The sequence below is a fragment of the Chiroxiphia lanceolata genome, chromosome 16 (assembly GCF_009829145.1).
Source record: "Chiroxiphia lanceolata isolate bChiLan1 chromosome 16, bChiLan1.pri, whole genome shotgun sequence".
Taxonomy (NCBI): Eukaryota; Metazoa; Chordata; class Aves; order Passeriformes; family Pipridae; genus Chiroxiphia; species Chiroxiphia lanceolata.
The window spans coordinates 4,092,265-4,113,525 of NC_045652.1; the positions used below are offsets into that span (position 1 = coordinate 4,092,265).

General features: G+C 37.3%; 1 protein-coding gene across 26 annotated transcripts in view; it reads left to right on the forward strand.

The window, feature by feature from the left end:
- The window catches only part of RBFOX1 (RNA binding fox-1 homolog 1), a 1,157,213-nt gene that overhangs the window by 856,398 nt on the left and 279,554 nt on the right, over window positions 1-21,261 (forward strand). The window contains exon 1 of one of the 26 annotated variants that reach the window (XM_032703698.1): window positions 11,059-11,215. The exons of the other annotated variants lie outside the window; for them this stretch is intronic. The gene's annotated coding sequence lies outside the window, so the exon portion shown is untranslated. Of the gene's footprint in view, window positions 1-11,058; window positions 11,216-21,261 lie in introns of those variants that run through there. 26 annotated transcript variants of the gene reach the window in all.

Below are 21,261 nucleotides of genomic sequence, written 5' to 3' on the forward strand. Positions count from 1 at the left end.
ATGAAATCAAGGGGTTAGTTTTGTCTCACCAGCTCTGGAGAACACAGCTGTGGGTGTGCAGCTATATGTCATTGTCAGTGCTGATGGTATGGGAATGCTGATGGGAATTGCACTGAGTTATTTTTAGGATGTTTTTGTTTGGTTGAAGTTGGGATGGAAGATAAAGAAACAAAGCCTAACCCTGTAGAACTGAGAACTTCAGTAACTGCATGAAAATACTTATGTGCCAGCTGCTGAACATAAAACATCCTTCACTGAAGTATAAAATCTGACAGGGAAGTGTAGCTGCTGACAAAGAACATTTTATCTGTGTGACAGAGAAAAAAATATCCATATGAAACAGAAAAGAATATCCATCAGCCACCTTTGGTATATAAGCTTTCAGTTTTGATGAATTCTGGCTAAAATGACCATAAGTCTATTTTTTAAAGAGTTCCCCTACTCTTCCTCACACATGCTTTCCATTAGGTATGTAATGCTTCTTAAAGTTTCATGTAATTTTTACAGCTTCTAATTGAAATCAACATAGGCAATTATCCAAGAAGTTGTAAAAACCAGTGTTTTAATTCAGTATTTTATACAGAAATATCAAATGAGAACTGCACAGGAAATTCAAGAATAGCTTACATTGTATGATACACCCTATATCAGCTGCTTCTAGGGAGAAATAGGAGAAAGTGCCACGTTTTAAGATCTATTTTCAAAACTCATTCCTGAAATGATATTGAAGCAGTTGCTGCTGCAGAAGAAATGCAGGGAGGGTGCACAATTTTCCTGAGAGTTTCTTTTAGGCTTGTTTCAGTTACAGGATATAATGGCTGTTCAATTGTGTTCTTGTAGTGCAAGGTTAATTTCTGTGTGTCTTTGCAAAACCCCTTCCTGTTGAAGATAAGGAGTAACAGTGTAGAAAATGTTTCGTGATGTGCCCTCGTCATGGCTTTTCCTAAGTGACCAGAAGCAAGGAGTTATGAGAGTTGAGCAAAACACAGAATTTCAGTGTAGGTTTTGTGGCAATAAGAGCAAAGAAACATGGTGTGTATAAGTTACTTTACGAAGTAAAGTTCTTTACAAAGAAGGGAAACTTAACAACCAGACAGGAGGGGAAGAAGAAAGGCCTAGAAATGAGGTTTTTGGGAACAGGAGACCACAGACCTGCCCAGCAGTGAAGCATCTGTAGCACTGAGCAGGAGTTTAGTAATGGTGCCTTGAGTGCAAGTGAAAACAGGAGGAGGATCCTGGGAAGACTGAACTGAGGGAGGAGGAGGAGGAAGAACTGAAGTGAGGAATAGGTTTAACAGAGTTAATGGGTATGAGAGAAGTCAAAGCTTGATGAAAGGGGAGTCAAAGACTAAGAGAAACTGAGTGAGGAGAAGACAATGAGAGCAGGGAGTTTGTGATGCTTGGGGACTGCTGTTACAAGAAGGAAAGACGGAGAGGTTAAATATGTAAAGGGCGAGAAAATGTAGAATAAAAAAGCATAAGTACGAAAAGATTTAATCTCTTTGTCCTGAGAGGCTCCACTATTTCCTACATACAAGCAAACAGAGGGTTTGTTTCCTGTTTCATAGTATCTCTGAGGAGACTTGAGTACAGGAGGAGATACATAAAGAAATTTCTTTGTTAATAGTATGAACATATTGTGGTTTGGGAGGTCCAGGTGCTGGGCCATGAAGATACACAGGAAGATGCAGTCTGTGTCCTGGAACACTTCTAGCCTGACAGAAATAACAAACTGATATAATAGATATGGGTAAAGGAGAAGAGAAAAGGAGAAATAAAAAAAATTGGGCACCTGCAGTTCTGCTGCTCCTCTCTCACTGGAGGATTTGTCTTCACTTCATTGGCAGCAAAAGCATTTGCCAGGGAATAGACATATTCCAGTTTTGTGAACTTACCAGAAGGTCTGTGCTTCCCTAAAGTGAATGTTCCTCTCATCCCACCCTTGTTATTGGCCTGGCTACAATCATTTGAAGGATGATTCTTTCAATGTACAAATAAATTTCTTTTTTGTTTGTTGTTTTAGGTTTAAGCCTACTGCAGGAGACATTTTTTTTCAATACTTTTCCCTCTTTTTATTACTTGGTCTCACTGCAAAGAATTACTCTAAGGATATCCCAAATACTTTATAGGGAGAGAAGTATAGAATGAAAAGGCTTAGATCATAGATTGGAATGTACATTCAGTTGCTTGTGAGGGGTTTGTGGAGTTTTTTTTTGTTTTGTTAGGGTTTATTTTAGGTGTCTGTAATCCTTCAAATAGAGATATTAGCACTGTGAATCTTTTTACCAGTCAGAAGAGATATGGGTGAGAAATAAGTACTTTTTTTCTGCAGCATTTACAACCTCAGTGGCAACATGAAAGCTTCTCTAGTTGTGATTTCCAGGGCTGTAAGCTGGAATTCCATGAATGCAAGGTGGTAACTTCTTGATATATTTAATTTATAGTTTGTAATACTTTACATATTTTAAAATAGAGTATTGCTCTATTTTAATGCTTAGAATTTCCAAAAAGGACTGAAGTGGGTTAGCACATACCTTATGTGTTGCTTTAGTCTCGATCTTCAGGCAGAATATAATGAAATTCAGTGTGTTCTGTCTGAAGTCACTGAGATCTGATGGAGTTTTTTCGGGGTTTGGTGTTTTTTTCTTTTATTTTCTTTTCTTTTATTTTTTTTTTGTGTTGTTGTGGTTTTTTGGTTGGGTTTTTTCTGTTGGGTTTTTTTGGTGTTTTTTTGTTTGTTTGTTTTTTGGTTGGTTGGTTGGTTTGGGGTTTTTGTTTGGTTTGGGTTTTTTTTTGAGGGAGAAAAAAGAAAAGGGGGAGAAAAGCTCAGTCTCAGTCTTTTACCAACCTTTTCAGTTAGTGAACAAAACCAGGCTAAAGGCATCCAGAAGAATTTCCTCTGGACAGTGCCTGGTTTTGCTGTGTTAGTGGCAGTTTTGTCTTTAGACAAAACCCCAGTGTTTAGTGAGCTATCAAGCAGTGAGTGATTTCTGTACACTCGATGGGATGAAATCAGTAAATTATCTGAAAATGGTTTTAGGAGCAAAACCATTTCAGCTGGACTAAAGGTCCTTCTCTCATTCTCTGTGTTCTGTGCAGTTACAGTGTTTCCAGACCCATTCTCTGTGTGTTATATGGAGATTTATTTACTCTCCACAGCAAAGTTGATCTTATTCATTCCGGTAAGTGCTTGCTTTCCGTGGTGTCTGAGAGGCATGAGGAGGAAAAAAGCTGCCTTTCGAAATAAATATTATGTTCTGGCCACTGCTAGCCTTCATTACCCACTTTTTGTAAGCTGGAGTTTGCTGGCTTTTTGTCAGCCTCGTTGCAAAGCTTTGTTAATACACTGCCACGAAAATGAAAGTTTCATACACATTGACATAATTAATGAAGAGGCAGGCAGCATGCTCCACCAATTAACACCACAGGGAAAAGTAAAATTGGCTTCCTTTTTGCGTGTTGTGCCAAAGTGAAGAACTGTAACACACAGCAAATAAATAGAGATCCTTTTAATGAGCTGCAAGATCGAGCTGAATAACTCTGAAAAGATGTTGTGTAAACATTGCCAACTATTTAGAATGTTAAGAGTAATTGATGAGCTTAACTGAAAGTTTTGAGGGTTTTTTTTTTCTTTGGTTGGGGGGGCGGAGAGCCTGTCAAAGAATGGAAATACTGCTTGTTAATAAATAAATTGTATTTTCAGTGCAGCTATTAGGCACGTTAAAAAATATAACAAGCACTTTAGAACAAACATGGAAAAAAAGAAGCAGCTTACCGTTTCCTACTCGACCAACAAGTTTGTCAGAACTCATTTTTTCAGCTATTTCTGTCCTTAGTGTTTACTCATAATGAAAACTTGACTAATTGTTCTCTGATGCTGATTCTAAATAGCACGGCCATCTGGCAACATGAGACATCACTCAACCTTCATTTTTACCAGTTATCCCAGAAGTCCTCATGTTAACAATAACAGGGAAGTAAACAGGTGACATTTTTCTGTGCTTTATGTGAAGCATTCTGTTTACCTTGAGACATATATGTAGAAAATTCAGAGCAATTCAGGTTAAAACACTTTTCAAAAAATTCTACCATTAAGCAGAATTATCCTAAAAACCTCTTAAGTAAGACTGAGTTCTCAAAGCATACAAATCCAAACCTGTAATGGCTAGTTCTTGGTGAAAAGAATTAATGGGCACTGGAAGTTAGAAGGCCATTTAAGTCAGAGTCTATGTGTAATAAGAGAAATGTAATTTTGACTGTTCAGTGGCACCAGCCAGCTTAATCTGCCTTTTTTTAAAGCAAATAAAACACCTCCTTCACTTTCTGTCCGTTCTAAATAATTTGAATTTTGACAATAATTAACTTTCAGTGTTTTATTTTAGCCCAAGAATTGTGTTAGGTCAGATACAGCTTCTTATCATTGCACGTTGTACTCAAGCAAATCACCAGGACTGGTGATGTACGAGCTCCTGCACCTCAGCATCTTAAATAAATCTTCAAATATGTCAAAATTGTAATTAAGGAAGCAAAACATGGTAAAGCTAAAAGTAATAATTAGAAGTCAATAAAGATTATGCCAGACTTGCTGAACAATTGACCTTCTGAATGGTCCTGTCTGCTGTAAGAGTTATCACCACAGCAGAGAATTATGTGTCCCTTCACTGGGAACGTTAAAGGTGAATCCAGAAGTATCCAATAACTGTGCAACTAAGAATATTAATATGCAAACACAACTGGAGACAATTTATTTTGATTCTGGTGAAGTTCTTCTACTGTATGTTAAGAAACATATATTGTGAGTAGTTGGTTAACTTCCATTTCCAAAAGGTTAAAAGACATAATAAATGTCGAGAGTATTGTAAGACTCAAAAATAGTGTTGAGCTTTCAAAATTTATTTGTTTATGAAATAGGAATGGTGATGAAAAAAATATTATTCCCCTTCCAGCTGGTGGAAGACTGAATTTCTACTACCTAATCACTTAGCTAGTGAGGAAGATGCATTTCTGAATTTTTGTTTTCTTTCAGGACTTTTTATTTATGTTTGATTTCCTCATTACATAGTCAGCCTTATTTCAAACTTATGATCAATATTTTATGTTTTTCCTTTTTCCATCTTTTTACTGCTTCAGCTCTGAATCTCTTTTTTATTTTTCTCTTTAGCCTCTCACACACATAGCTCAAATCATTCTTGTGTATTCTTACATATCTTTACATAGTCTAACCTTTTTCTAACCTAGGTTTTGTCCTTCAAGATGTTTAATGGACTCTGTTCTGTCCTTAATGATGGGCCAAGTCTCTGCTGTGGTGGTGCCTGGCTGTTCTCAGTTAATCTGATGGCTGTCATCCTTCCTCCTCAGCCAGCTGGCTCTGGCTCTGCTCTGCATAACAGTGTCTCTGCTTTTCTGAGCTTCCTCTCTTTTGACACCATTTCTGCCACCCTTTCTGTGGCCCAAGTGGCTTCTGCTGCAGCCTAGTAGAATAACTTGTAGATCTATAAAGCAGAATGACAACCACTGAGTTCCAGTAGGGTAGATGAGCATGGATTTAGTAGGACAGAGAGAGAAAGGACAAAAGCCTTCTTTAAGATTTGTAAGACAGAAATGCATTATGGCTTTTTTTTTTTTTTTTTGAGGATTCTACATATTAATTGTATTTTCCCTCATTGATTTCCGTTTCAGAAAACAATTCACTGTCTTCAATGCTTCATTTTTCCAGACTTGTGAAGAGGTAGAATGTTAATTGAGTGGGTGTTGTGGTGTTACCTCAGCCAGCAACCAAATACCACAGAGCTGCTCACTGACTCCCCCACCCCTGCCCGCCCCAGCAGGGAGGAGAACTGGAAAAAAAACCCCAAAGCTCACAGATTGAGATAAAAACAAATCAATAGGTAAAGCAAAAGCCATGCCTGCAAGCAAAGCCAAACAAGGAATTCATTCCCCACTTCCCACGGTGTTCAGCCATCCCAGGAAAGCAGGGTCCATCACATGTACTGGGGACTTGGGAAGACAAACACCATGACTCTGAGCATTCCCCTCTTCCTTCTTCTTTCCCAGTTTTTTATGCTGAGCGTTTTATAGTCTGGAATATCCCTTGGGTCAGCTGGGCTCAGCTGCCCCTCCCAGCTCCTTGTGAACCCCCAGCCCCCTCTCTGGTGAGCTGGGATGAGGAGCAGGAAAGGCCCTGGCTCTGTGTCAGCCCTGCTCAGCTGGAAGGAAACATCCCTGTGTTATCAGGGCTTATTTGTGTTTGCAGCACAAATCCCAACCACAGCCCCACACTACCTGCTATGAAGAGAATTAACTCTCTCCCAGCCAAAACCAGCAGGCTGTGTTAAATAATTTCTCTTCGGGTTGTACAAAGTTCCTTCGTTGGTTCTGACCAGGTATAAAATATAATTAATAATTCATTGCTGTTGTCATGAAAGCTTAAAGTACAATGAGCATTATAAAGACTGATGATAGTCATTTCTGTGATAGAAAACTGGAGTGATACAGAGTTCTTTAATGCTGAAACCCTTCATGCAGTCACGTTTTGTGTAGCAAATGTATTTCTGGCCACTCATATGTCCAAGAGGTAGAAAGAGAGAAGGTACCAAGACAGAGGGTGACAAGAAATACAAAATATTCTACTGGATGAGAGCTTAAATAGTTTAGAGTTCTTGAGCTTGGAATGATGACAGATAAGTGAGAAGAGAGGAGTATCCAATCAGCAATACTTCAAAGAAGATGGAATGTTTTGCAGCACAAGTGCTCAGTGATATTGTCAGTCAGCAAGTTCAATATTAGCAAAGCAAAGTACTTTTTTTTTCACATGGAGCATAACTGTGGAACTTAGAATTTATGTGGGCTCCAGCAGGATGGATCAAGTGGCCGGTGTGCTCAGTGACCCATGTACAGGCTCTAGCTCAGGAGGCTCACTGGCTGCAGGGTCATATTTTGAGGACAGGGGCCGTGCTCCATGGAGCATTTCTTATGTTCCTTCCATAACTTTTTGCCTCTGTGACTCTGGATGAGATGAGCCTTTTCTCTTAGGCAGTATGGCAGTTCTTATGTATTAAAAATATGTATGAACTAGATGTTGTTGTTACGAAACCGTCACAATCAAATGAAAGAGCAGCTTTGTGTGGTTTCCATTTGTATGCCACGAATTAAGTTTCTGCAGCTAAATATGAGCTACTGAAGGTGGACAGGTTAGAGCTTATTAATTACCTAGCTTTGTACATATAAGCAATATAAGTGCCAGCTCCAGTAGCTAATAAATCCATCAGCTCTGGGGGTTTTCCTGTTCCTTCCTGCTGAACTGTGAGTGTATGTGACAGGCCATGGTTCTGTCAGAACGAATTGTCCCCCTTGAAAAGCTGGCAGCACAGGGAAGTGACAACTTAATGGAAGCTAAAGCACTCTAATGGCAGTGCCTGGTGAAAGCCAGGGAAAGTCATCCCCAGCATTTGCCCTGGCTCTTGAAAACGTCTCTTTGCATTTCGGGTTGTGTGCGAGATATTGGAGCTTCACTGGAGTCCCATTTGCAGGTATTATTAAATGAAATACGAGTCAGTGAAACACTTGTTTGTTGATAGACTTTATTCCACCGGGGTCAGCACGACTGGCTCTGTGACCTCAGTGCGTGTGCTCCCAAGTGCTGCAGCATTGCTCATTTTAGGAGCCTTAAATTTAGGGGTCACATAAACCCATTTCAAGTACGTAAAATGAAGAGAAATGTAAATGTTTATCCTGCTGTTCACGGGAGTACATAAATATTTTTATTTAGTTATCAGTGGAATATGTGTTTAATCAAATGGATGAAAACATACAACACTTTGTTCAAGTATATGTGTTTAATCAAATGGATCAAAACATAATGCAGCTTAGTTAAGTATATTTGTTTACAGGTGAACAATATAGAGATTAGTTCTTTTATTAGCACTATGAACTAAAAGTTGTGTTGAGTCACTGGATGAAATTACTGAGATTATTTCCTGTTGTTTTAATATCTGTTTAGATTACATTGCTGTATGCTAACATATTTATTTATAAATAAATAAAAAGCAGCCATTTGCATACATTACATTTGTGGGCTGTCTTATAAATGCCCAGTGATTACATTTAAATATTTTCATTTTAATTACATTTTAATATTTTAATAACTTTTTGTATATTAAACCGTGGATATTCCATTTAGATTATTACCTTCTTGCAAGGGTTACATGCAAATAATTGCTTTATTCCTGGTTTTCATGGCGTGATGGTGCTTTTGGACAAAACCAGAATAACGAGGGCTTTCAGTAGAATAGCACTTTTTCATCTTTTAATAAAAAGCATGTAGTTTGTAATTAGCAAGGTAGAAATTTTTTTTTAAACAAAATGGTGCCTATTAATGTAATTTCTAAGAGTTAATGAACTTAATCAGTACCATACTGTTCATCCAAGTTCATAGAAAGAGAACAGGGGAGGGCAAACCGAAGAGGACTTGAGTCTATTTCCATTCAGGAATTTCAGTATTTTTAAGGATTTTCTCAAGTGTGAAACTATGGCCTGCAGTAACTATCAACCAGATGGTTTATAATAACTGATATTAACTCCTTTTTGCTACAAAGTGGTTTTCAGGGCCTATTTTCACATATATTCTCATGGAAAGTCCCATTAATATACTTTTAAGTACAGAAGCTGCACTTCTCTGTTTATATAGGGACTGTGGAGTTTATATTATGGAATACATTCATTTTCAGTTTCTTAACAGGAATGCTCTCTATTAGAAATTGTTCCTTAACACACAGAATCAGTAAGCACTCACACAATCTTCACTTCAATTTGAATTTTCCTCAGGTAAGAATAATTTCATATTCCAGCATAAGGGGTGTGTCCCTTCTCACACTGGATGCACTGAGCTCCTACAAGAGACAGAGGCTTTTCTCTCTTTTATTTTGCAGTTGCTTGAAATATTCATTTACCACCTCCTTTTCAGTACTTCTCTTGGCTGACTTGGTAGTATTAGAGAAAATACAGATTAAATCTCACTGTCTTGTCCCTTAAATTTACCCAGACTTAATTGTGTATTTACAGGATTATGTATGTATAAATATTTATATTTTTATATGTGCATATATATAATTTTTTTTCCTTTTTAGGCTAATGAAAAATTCACTGTGCTGATGAGCTTTATGTTGTCAGTTGAAGATTAATGCTTGTTTTTGAATAGTATTTCATTTTAATTTCTTTTAACTGACTAAAGGCAGTAAACCATGATCTTCACTATTTCCCTTTCTAGCAAGCCACTGATTGATATGAGATTTTTTCATTTGTATATATATTTTATATATATATATATATATATATATATATATATATATATATATGCAAATTGTTCTCCAAATTCATGTCCAAATTAATTGTTAATTTGACATTTTTAAATTGACAAAATTGATATTCTGGGCAACAGTGCCAAGTTCATATGCACACAAAAATTGGAATATTTGTCTGCATGCTGTGAGTCAAGTGAGAGTAGGATTTTTGTGCTCCCACTGACAGCTCTTTCCCTCATACTTGTGTTTTCCTCCCTTTAAGAAGCAGCTTGCTTTCAATTTATGCAGTATAAATACTATACCTCATGCAGGGAGTATATTGCTACATGTAGGAGAGACTTTTAATTTGGGCAAAGTGTCTAATATATCACACCTGCTTGCTAAGTTGTGAGAATTTAAGATCACTTTCTTCAAGAAAACTCTGGACTCTGGAAAGGTATCAAAATTTTGTTGGAACTGAGACAAAAGTGAAATGTGCACAATAATTATTTAGTTCATCTCTGGGCTACTTTTTAGGTGTTGTGAAGGAAAAAAGCAAGAGGAAATATAGTTGCAGTCAGAGGTCAATGTAAAGAAGTCCAGGTAAATCAAAAACTATTTTACACTGTAACCACCTTTGCCTTGTCCTTTCCCACCCCACCTGTAGTTTTTGTTTGCCCTCCCACTGACCTTTTCAGACCTTCTCTGCTCATTTGTAGCGTGTTTAATTTGAGGTAAACAAACGTAGTTTGTTAAGACAGAAAACTCTGATGGAAGTCTGTGATGTTTTACAGCCTCTTTCTTGCCCCTGAAGTTCTGAAAGGCAAATAAACCCCCAGAGAGCCCTTGGTGGGGTCTGCACAGGGTCTGTAGGACCTGCTGTAGCAGTTGCAGAGGGGATGTGATATCAACCCAACGTACCCATGGAATCAGGAGCCTGTTTGAACAGGGACCTGCCCGTGTCAATGATGTGCCTCGGTCTGTTTACATGGAACAAATTTGGAATTTACACAGAAAACTAATGGAGTCTCTGGTGTCTTGCAGATTTCCTTGGCTTTATCTCCTATGTATAATTAATGTAACCAAGTGAGTGAATGAGCACTTTTCTGTAGGAGTCAATAGGCAAGGATGTTTGGAAAATGAATGAAGTGCTAAGATTAATTGCAAGGCTGCCTGCCTGAATATCCTGTTGAGAGACTCAGAAGGAAATGCCAACCCTCTTATATCCAAGGATTTCTTTATTAAAAGTTGTTCATAATCTAAATAACATTAGATATCAGATTGGACTGAAGATAATGTTTTACTGTGACTGTACATGTCTTAGGAATTGAAAGCTATTAATTGCTGTTAGAGAACAATTCATATGAATATTGATCTTAATCTGCTCAGCTGGCTTGTTAGTATTCTGCATAATGACAGCCAATTCCAATAATAATTAAAAAAATGTATCTTCTAAAATGTACAGTGGTTGACTAGTCAGCTGAAAGATTTCAATGAAAGTTTTGTGTGAACTACTTTTCTGAAAAAAAACAGGCAAAAATCAGATGGGGACAGGGTACAGTTAAAGAATTCTGGTTTTGCTTTACATTTTTTTAGTCATTTTAGAGATCATTTATCTTTTGAGTCTAGATTTTTTTTTTTCCCTGTTTATTTTAGCAAAGAGCTGCTCACCAATATTTTGCCAGTATTTTCAAACAGATTTCCTGAAGGGAAGAAATAATATTTGATGGTTTTTTTTTTTTTTTTAGCTCTTAGGAATATTTCGAATTTATTGATTGATTCTGTCTGCAGACCTCTGTTGTTGTTTTGACTGCCACTAATGTAAGACCTGACAATGTGGATCTAAAACGTGCAGCCACGTTTGTGAGTGGCAGATAGAAACACAGGAGTGCAAGAAGGACAATCCCCAGTACTGGAAGGGAAGAACTTGTCAGCAGGTACTGTGTTCCAGTTCAGACGGAGGTTTTCATTCTTTACCCTTTTAGCATGAAATCAATGGGGAATGCATAATTTTTTTACATGTGTCTGAGATTGCACAGCAAATGGTCACCAATAGGACTCTCAGCTGCCACACAATCTGGCACAGCTCCTTTCTGCTCCACAGCTCCCAGTTGCATTCAGCCCACTGTCGATGTGAAGCCACTTTTTGGCTCCTTGCCCATCTGTTTTAGTAATTACTGTCACATAAACTGATATTTCTGAACTAGAAATCGTGTTGTTGTGAGATAAGCCCATTGGAGTTACCTTTTGTGATGTGTTGAAGCAGTTCATTGGCTTTCTGCTTTAAACAATAAATGTTACATCAACACTTCCTGCAATATATAGAGAAGGATATTATGATTTATTTTTTTAACACAAGGAGTTATAATTAAATATAATCAAATTTTGAAAATGCTTGCTTTTCTTCATAGTAATGGCACTTTCAGAATTGTAGTTTTAAGATCAAAAAAGAAAACAGTGTCCTTGAATAAAGTATTTGTGTTAATAAGTTTTGGCACACATAATTTTTTAAGTGTAAAATATACAAAGAAGTGCTTTGGCCTATCCAAGTTATCCATTAGCACGACAGGACTCTCCAAAATGACATCATTACATATGTCAGCTAAAGTACAAAGGTTTCAGGAGGATGAAGAGCAGCTTCATTCTTACAGAAATTGAGTAGAATCAAAGGTGAGTTCAAAGAAATGTGGCATCCAGGATCAGACAACATCCTGTCATCAACTTTTAACCCATGAAGAAACCCAGGGGCAATGGCAAGGAAGCCAACACAAATGTCAGTGGATTGTGCCAGAGAGCCAGATGCCATCACTGGAAAATAACTTCCTCAGCTTGGCATCTGTGCCTTCTGCCTGCCATCCAAAAGGGAAGGAAAAGCTGGGCAAGCAGGATTATTTTGGGGTCAGCACAGAGCATGTTCCTCTCTCTTCCCTTTGCTCCCTTGGCTGACTTGCATCAGGCACCTCAGTGCCAAGTGCAGGAAGAGCACAGGCATTGCCATGCACATACAGGTAGGGGTGGAAATGAGGATGTGGTTGCATTTGGGCAGGTGGGAATGGGAAAAGGGGGAGACCAAGGAAAGAGGCGGAAGAAAACAGAGAAAAATAAAAGCAGAACACATAATAGGATGATGACAATAAGCCTCTACCTTCCACACTTCTTACAGTGTTCGTTTATTTTAGTATTTTCAGTGGTGCAACTTCAGTGATTTCTCTGACTTTTCCCCAGTCAGGTTTGCTCAGTAACCAAACAAATCCTTGTTGTGTTCTCTTTGCAGTGCCATGGCACAGAGCAGGCTCAAAGCATTTAGCAAATGTAATGTTTAGAACTTAAACTGAATTCTTTTATGTGATTGTTGATACCATTCTTCTATACCTGAATAATGTATCTAAATATGCATCCAAATATGGTTTGATTGCTTCCTTTTAAGTTGTAGGAATAATTTCTGTTCATGTTATCAGACATCTAATAGTAGGCTTAACCACTGTGAAGCATTAGAAAGAGGGACTGCAATAATTTGAGTGGCCTCCAGTGACAGTGAGGCCACTGGAAAATGTACACTGAAACTAGTAACTAGTAGTCTTTTCTGGTTAGCCAATAGTTCTTTATGTATAAAAGGTGTGTTTTCCTATTCAAAAGGCTTCATGTGCATGGATTGGGTAGGGGGATAAACACTGAAACTTCTGTTTTCAAGCCTGAACGTTCTGTGCAAACACTTGTGGGAAATGGAGGTCTTGTGAAGTGGCAAAATCCTTTTTTTTCCCTGTTTTTTTTAAGTGAAAATGCCACAGTAGTAAATATGAAATAAGTGCTAATTAATTCAGGGAAAACTCTTTAAATATATATTGATCAGAAGGAGGGAGACAACTGAGGTGAACTGTAGACTTAAAACATTACTTTTCAAAGCTTAAAAAAGCTGAGAGAATATTGTTTTTCTGCTTCATCTGTCAAACCTTGTAGGGAAGGCCCAATTTAAGGCAGACAATAAAGGATTTTGATGAACATTCACTACCCCATGGACAGATCAGGGTTCCTTTTTGGTGTGATAGTGCTGGATTCTGAAAGAAAACAGTGGGTAGGTGGAAGTTGAAAAGACTTGAGCAGCCATCATCTGTCTTGGAACTAAAGGATTTTTCCCCACTTCAAGTTACAGTATCCTGTGTTTTTCATGCATTCAGAACATACTAAATCCTTAGAAAGATCCCAGTGTCATAATGGCATGAGGAATTATGAATAAGAGCAAACTTGTGTCTAGAGCTGGTCTGGACAAAAGAGGATTATGGAACTCTGACTTTTTAGTTAAAATCTTCGGGTCTTTTTTTTTTTTTTTTTTCCTTTAGGTTCAGTAATCATTGCTGAGGACAAAAACTAACAAGATGTAGTCATCAATCTAATTTACTTTTGTGGCAGCTGTGGAGTTTTAAAATTTGTAATATATTATGAGGATTTTGCAAGGAGGATAGAGTTGGCACTGTGCAATTTAAGGATTTTGTGTCATAACAGATTCATATACATTGAACTTTATAGTTCTTTTGGAGTTAAATCTTCAGATGCCTTATCCTGGAATAAAGCCTTTATCATTTGGGTTTGAAATTCCAAGTGTGTCATGATTGAAATATTTTAGCTTGGCAGTATTACATTTTGGTTTATTCTTTCTTTCTTTCTTCATTCTCTTTCTCCTTATTATAGATGGTCTAAATTTTTTTCACTTCACCTTTTTACACTTCAGTGCTTCACAGACTTCACTCCCTAAATCTTGCCACATGAACTTAATGCACTTTTTCCTTTTAATTTTTCTTGATGCCTTCATATATTTTTTAATTAATTTATAACAATATAGGGGGTCGCAGGTTCTGACTATGAGGAGGAGTAGCTGCAAGTAAATTCTCAAAGATTTAAAAGCTTGAATAATTTGGTAATGGATGAAAGGTTATTCCTGGAGGCTGGTTATTCCAACGCTCAGTAAAAGATTCAGAGTTTTAATATTATGGAATCACAGAACGAAGGAGGCTGGAAGGGACCTCTGGAGATTGCTGAATCCACCCACTCTGCACAAAACAGGATCAGCTGCAGTAGCAGGTACATAGGGACCAGATTTGGGGTATCTCCATAAACAGAGACTCCCCAGCCTGTGTGGGAACACTGTGCCAATGTTTGAGAGATTCTCCTCACAGGGTAAAAGGTTCTCTGATCTTTAAACAGGCCACAGTGTCAGTCAGTCTGTGCCCGTGGCCTCCTCTAGTTTGCCTGCACAGCCCTGAGAAGCATCTGGCTCGTCTTTCCTCTCCCTTCAGGTGTTCATGCCCATTGGTAAGATCCCTCCAGCCTTTCCTTTTTATGGCTAAGCAGTCTGGGCTGTCTCAGCCTCTCCTTGCCCATCACATCCTCCATTCCCTGCTTCATCTTTCTGTCCCTTTGTTGGACTCTCTGCAGCACGTCCGTCCCATCCTGGGGACGGTGGAATTCCAGGTGTGGCCTCACCAACACTGAGTCAAAGGGGAAGGATCACATTCCTTGTGATCTGCTCTCCAGGCCCTTTCTAACACAACCCAGGACGCTGCAGCCTTGGTTTTCTGCAAGGGCACGTTGCTGCCTTGTGTTCAGTTCGTCCTCCTGGTCTCCCACGTCCTTTCCTAGGGAGCTCCTTTCCAGCCAGTTGTTCCCCAGCCTGTGCACAGGGCTGTTCCTCCCCAGGTGCAGGACTTGGCACTGCTCAGTGTTCTGTTTTCATCCTCTTCCTTACCACACTGCATCACCTGGATTGCATTTTTAGTAGTAGCAGTTGCTGGTTTTGAATTCCTTTGAGCAATGGATAAAATCCGGGTTTAAGGTTTCTTTTTTCTTCTCTTGGGAATTTATCACTCCCAGAATACCCCTTATTATAGGCATCAGTGTTTTATCTTATTCATGCTGACCTCTACCTATGTTGTTTAAATGTTTTGTCTTTCCTTTTGCTTTTCATTTCTCTCCTATCTGAGAAATACAACATCCTACAATTCTTTTTATTACTGTTTGGAAATCCACACATAATTCATATGGCTCAATTGCTGTCATTGCTGTAGTCACATTACCCTTATAGCTTTTAAAGAACATTATTAAGAGCTCAATACCTTGAATTTCAATGACAGTCTGTTGCCTTATTCTTTGAAAACCCCAGTACAGAAACTTTAGGTGATTACCTTTTAATTATAGGTGCTAATGAGTTGGAGGAGGGAGGAACCAAGCAGGGGCAAAGACTCTGAGTAATAAAAAAAAGTTTAAAAGTACTTTAAACTAGGAAAAATGTTAGTGATCTTTTTATGGAATGTACAGTGCTCTATTTCTGTGGCTGTAGGTTGGAAACAGATTGGATGTCAGACTGATTGTCAGCATTTGTGTTAGTGGCTTTTACATGTGGGTGGTTTCTCAAGTAAAGAATTTTGCATTTATTGTAAAAACTAGTAAGGTAATTTTCCTATAGCTAGCCAGTTATTAAAATATATAAAATTTAATTAATGTATAACAAGGATTTGAAAACTTACCTTCTGTTTCAAAGAGAAGGGACTCCTAAAACATAATTCACTATTAGCATTTGAACCAACAGACTGAACATACAATGCTTGGTGTATGCTGAAAGGATTTGATAGAATAAGTTTTAAGTAGCTTCAGACTTTTTCTTTTCTCTCTGTTGCTTCTATCACAATAAAGATTAATTACTGTGTGCTTGAATAATCACCTGCTGAATCAATATATGTGCATTTTTACACCTATATCCATAACAGATGGTGGTGTATTATCTTTGCTGCTTATATACTTTATCTTCTTGATCTGTGCTATCATCACACTTTGGAATATCAGTTGAAAATCTGAGTTCTGGCTCACTGGAACATTTTGAGCCCATCATTTACCACTTCACGAAAAGTGGCATTCAAATAGTTCTTCTGTGTTGATTCAGAGCTCTCTTTTGAGGAGTTCTGGGAATTCTGGTACAAGGGAAACAGCCCAGTTTTCCTGGACAACTCTGGGGTTGTGTTATTCCCTCTACTTACTGCTCTATTCTTAAACCTCTTCCCATGAGCAGAACAACAACTTGCCCAGTGCCTGAGCATCATATGAAGTCACACCAAGAGGTGTGTGCCAGCCACCAGCAAACACCCTTCCCCTCTGCCTTAGTGCCAGAAAATCCTCCATAAAATCCAGCAAAAGTCATGGGTGAATCCATCCAATTTGTTCTGTGCGTTGAATCAGTCCTGTTTGTTTATTTATATCTATATTTTATTTATTTATATCTATATTTGTTTCCCTACAAATGTGCTTTTAAAGCAGAGCTGCTTTACAGGTAGATGTTGATTTTTGTTTTGCTTAATTCTTTTAAGCAAAAGAAGAATGTCAGATCATAGTTAAGTTGGTAGGTTTATTCTGTGTAGGTTTATATTACATTAACAAATGTGGCTATAAAGTAAAAGTTAGTTAAAGTGGGACAGAAAAAGTTAGTTAAATCAGGGTGCAGACTTGAGCTGGAGATGTTTATTCTGACAATTTGATGGCTTGGTATGTTTAGCTGCTCTGAAACAAATTAAAAAGGGCCATCATGTGAAAGATTTGGTGGCTATACTCAGAATAGTTGGCAAAACAAGAGAGCAAAAATTAGGGACAATTTCAAGCTGAATAAGTATGGAAAATGTTTGTGTGTTGGGAGATGAAGTAGGGACTAACAGCAGAGTTTTAAGGCTAATGCTGAAAAAAAATGAAACACAGGAAACCCAGAAAGAGCAACATTACCCTGATGAAGAGAAAAGCACAGAGAAGCCTGTGTTTTAAAAGTTAGATCAAAGGACAAATTTTGGTGATGACAGAAAAAAAGTAATTATTTTATTTTTTGTGATGAACACAAGGAAATTTGTCTGGAACACAAGGAAATATGGTTTTGTACACATTTATATGTATTTATTAAGAAAAGTACATAAAAAGTCTTTCAAAAGACAGTTTATATCTTACTCTGTGAAATAGCTTCCTATACTGTTGGCTCTTCTACAGGCTAATTGTATTCTAGTTACATGTTTAATTCAGATAGGCATTAAAGGTGTGTAAAGATTTTTTTTGTCTAAATATTACAAAACTGAGCTTTTTTACCACGTTTCTTTGTCTCCTGTTTTTGTTTAGTTTGTTGATCCTGATGATCCAGCTCTGCATGAATTCAGATTTTTCATCAGATAATATATAATGAAACAAATGTACCAAACAGTAAAAAGCTAAAACGACTGAAAATACAGTTGAAATTGAGAGAAATATAGAGACAGGGCAAAATATGAACTAATAAATCCTGCATGAAAGCATCTAAATACTTAATATTACTTGTGTAAAGCTTTTGTTTTGCCATGAAAGCCCTGAAATATAATAGCACTTTGGTATGTCTAGAATATAAATAATGTGATGACAGCATCATTCTAAAGTTCATGCATGTTTTTAAACTGATTTAGTGTTCTCCTACAGTTCTCAATTTTATCCAGATGCCTTATTCAGTCACACCAAAAGCACATTACTGAACATTTTATTTATCATTCTGTAAGGCTTAATCCACTTGCAAGTGAGAACTGCACTGTTTGCAGTTGAGCTGCATTTCACACCTGTTTGGAGGAGGAGAAAGATTGAGGTGGTTTTGTGTTTCAGCCTGAGGTTTCTGAGGATATTTTTTTCTTGAAATAGGCTCTCCAGAGCCACATTTTCTGCTACAGATCCTGCATGCTACCTGCAATTCACTGTTAATTTTTCCTTTATCACCTGGATTACTGATTTTAGTATATCCACTGCTCCAATCTATTGATGTCAAGGCAATTTGTGTCTAAATTTTATTCTTTTAAACAAAATCTGAAAACAACCTCCAAGTTTGTAATTAATTTGTATTTTATTTTTTTTTATTTTTTGCACAGGAATCAGTTATCTCACTTTGCAAAAACTTTTTTCTCATTGACATGAGGAATTCTTTCAGGAATTCAGTAGGTGGGATACTTGGATGACGTGGCAGGATGAGTGTGTGGGTACTGGGTTGTGAAGAATTCTCCAACTTTCTAATGAGTTTCTGGCTTAGAATGTTTTCTTAGGGGTAATTATCCCCAGTGAATCCAGTCAACATCCTGCTTGCATAATTAAAATATTTTCTTCATAACTATTTGTTTGAAATAGGATGTATTTTTTTTTTCATAATTTCAGAGCTTATGACTAATCATTGGCTTAGTTTTTGAAATTGCAGGGGGCCAGATTTTTTCCAAAATCTTTTGTAGGTTTTTTTTCTGTATTTTTCCTTTATAAATACGTATAAACCTTCTTCTTTCAGCGGAAGAAATTATCCTCAGGTGTATTTCCTAGTGTGTTAAAACTTTGTAGTTCTTTAAGATGAAAGCAAGGAGTAAGATTATACATTTAATTGAAGCACATCACATTTTGGAGATCATTTGTAGCTGGAAGTAACCGCCATTATTTACTTATGATTTCCTTGCAGAATGATCAAAAGCCATCATTGACAAACAAACCTGGTTCTCTCTAATGACTCTGAATGCAAGTATCAATAACAAATAACAGCTGTTCATCAGAGAAGACTTGATTAAATGAAAATTTAGTGCTGCAGACACTTAAGGTGACTCCATTTGTTGCTTCCAGTTGGGTACAAGTGGACTTTCCTGTTACTTTATCTTCCTTATGCTTTAAAGGATATTTTTTGTAAACCCTCTGTAATGAGTAACTTAAAACCAAATTTTAAGCAAGTTATAAATGATGGATTTTGCCCTCTCTCCAGCTCCTCGTGTCCCTCCAGTTTCACAGTTAATTAGGTGGCTTAAAAATGTGGCTTCACTGTGCAATTAATGTGAGCTGGTGTCTCACCTCGTTTTCATTCACAGGATCATTACCAAGATGTAGAAGGCCTAGGTTTTAGTAAAATGCTGCATGAACCAATGTTTCACAGCTTACTTTTGCAAAGAAATGATCATTTTGTTTTCAAAATTCCCTTTTGCCATGAAGGCAGCATAACTCGCTTCAGGCAGACCATTTGGAATATTTTTCCAGCCTCTTATGCACTAATATCAAATCAAATCTTGCTCCATGTATCTTGCTGCTGTATTGTTGAACCAAATGTCATTTTATATCTTCTGCAAGAATTTTTGAGGTTTTAACTCCATAGCATTAATAAGCCATTAATGAAAGATGACCATTTAGAAATTGCTGTACAAAATCAACTCAAGAGCACTGACACGTTATTCAGCTTGAATATTGTTTTTTTTCTTCAGCCTCTTTATATGTCAAGGGGAAAAAAAATTGCTGTAGCATGTTATGAAATACTCTGTCACATGCACATGAAAATATATCATAGTTGGCATATCTGTAATTTAGTTGTAAGCATAAAATTCCTATTAGGAATCTATATATCATATTAGCAAAACAGTATCCATCCTGCAGTATATTATTTTGATAACACGATAGCTGGATTTGAAATGGAATCCAAAGGTCAGAGTTGGCATCGTATTGGGAATTATTTAATCACATTTTCCTTCCTGTCACTGACCTCATCTCCCTGCAGTCCTAACTACGACTGTCTCCTTTGCAGCAGGTGTGGAAACCCTCTGTGTTTGTGCAATTTCTTTTTTTAAACCTGCAGTGGAGAAAGTTTTCAGATTCCATATCAGCTTTTTTCCCGGGGGTGGCACTGAGCCAATCAAGTATTTGATTATTTGTGATCTGTAAATTCATTGTATTAAATGTATTTGCAATTTTTATTTTTCAGATGGCATCTCACAGTTACTTAGGTTATATTAGCAAATACTAAATTTACAATAACAACAGATAAAGATAACAATAAATCACACTGTTCATCCCCCACAAAAGCCCATTATTCCCCACATTGCACTTCCTTACAGCAGCAGCAAACCTGTATTTGCTTTGAGTAAGTTATATATTATTTAACAATAAAGCTACATAAAAAGTATGTGTAAGGTTCAGGACTTGAGCATTTGAATTTTTCTTGTGCTGAAAACATCATGAAATTCCTGCATTTAAAGAACAGTTTTTCTCCAAGCATCTGATCTGGACTTCTTAACGGCGTAAAAATTTAAATTACATGGGACATAACTCAAGTAAAGTTGAGGTTAGTTTGTCCAAAGATATGCAGAAACCAGCATTAACTTGTGATAGTGATAGCACAACAAAAATATTGTTTAACTGAGTCAGCATTGGCACAGTATAGTCAGGATATTTGTGAGTGCTGAAGGGAAAAGAAGCTTATAGTGATTGATTTTTTTTGTTTCAAAACAAAAGAACATTAAAAATGTCTGATTGGAAGGTATGTGTGTGACAAATACGATCAGAATGGTGCTTTTGAATGAATTTATTTGAGGGTTTGTAGGGTTTTTTTAAGAAACAACCATCTATTGATAAAACAAATTAGAAACCCAGCGTATCCTGTACCCCAAGCCCCGAATTTTTCCGCTGTAATATGAAAATTAACTGACTTTTCTATCAACATTTAAGTGTTATTGTGGGGAGTGAGAACCAGTGTGAATGTAAGCAGGTATTTAATTTTGTTCCCTGCTGCTCCTTTTTGAGTTCCTTCTCCCTGGTGGGGTTTGGGAGGGCAGCTTCATCCTGCACTTCAGCCTCCTCTTGGGGGGCAGAGCATCCAGAGCACCACCAAGGGATGGGAAGCACAAACTTGGGCTATCCCTCACCTTTTATAATCACTAGCAATCTTTTAATTGTTACCAGTCTAAGATGTGCAAAATATTGTAGAAGTAAGTAAAACTTTTGGGGAGAGAGGATACCTGAGAAAGGAAAGCAAGCTACTCTTTTACTCCAGATACACTTCCAGCCAAGAAAGGCTCATCATCTGAATTTTGCTTATAATCATTGCTATCAGACTAAGAAAATAGAAGAGAATCCCAGAGTATGTGACAACACTACATGATTTTTACTTTATGTAATGAATAATAATAATATATGTGTGTATCTATGTATCTCC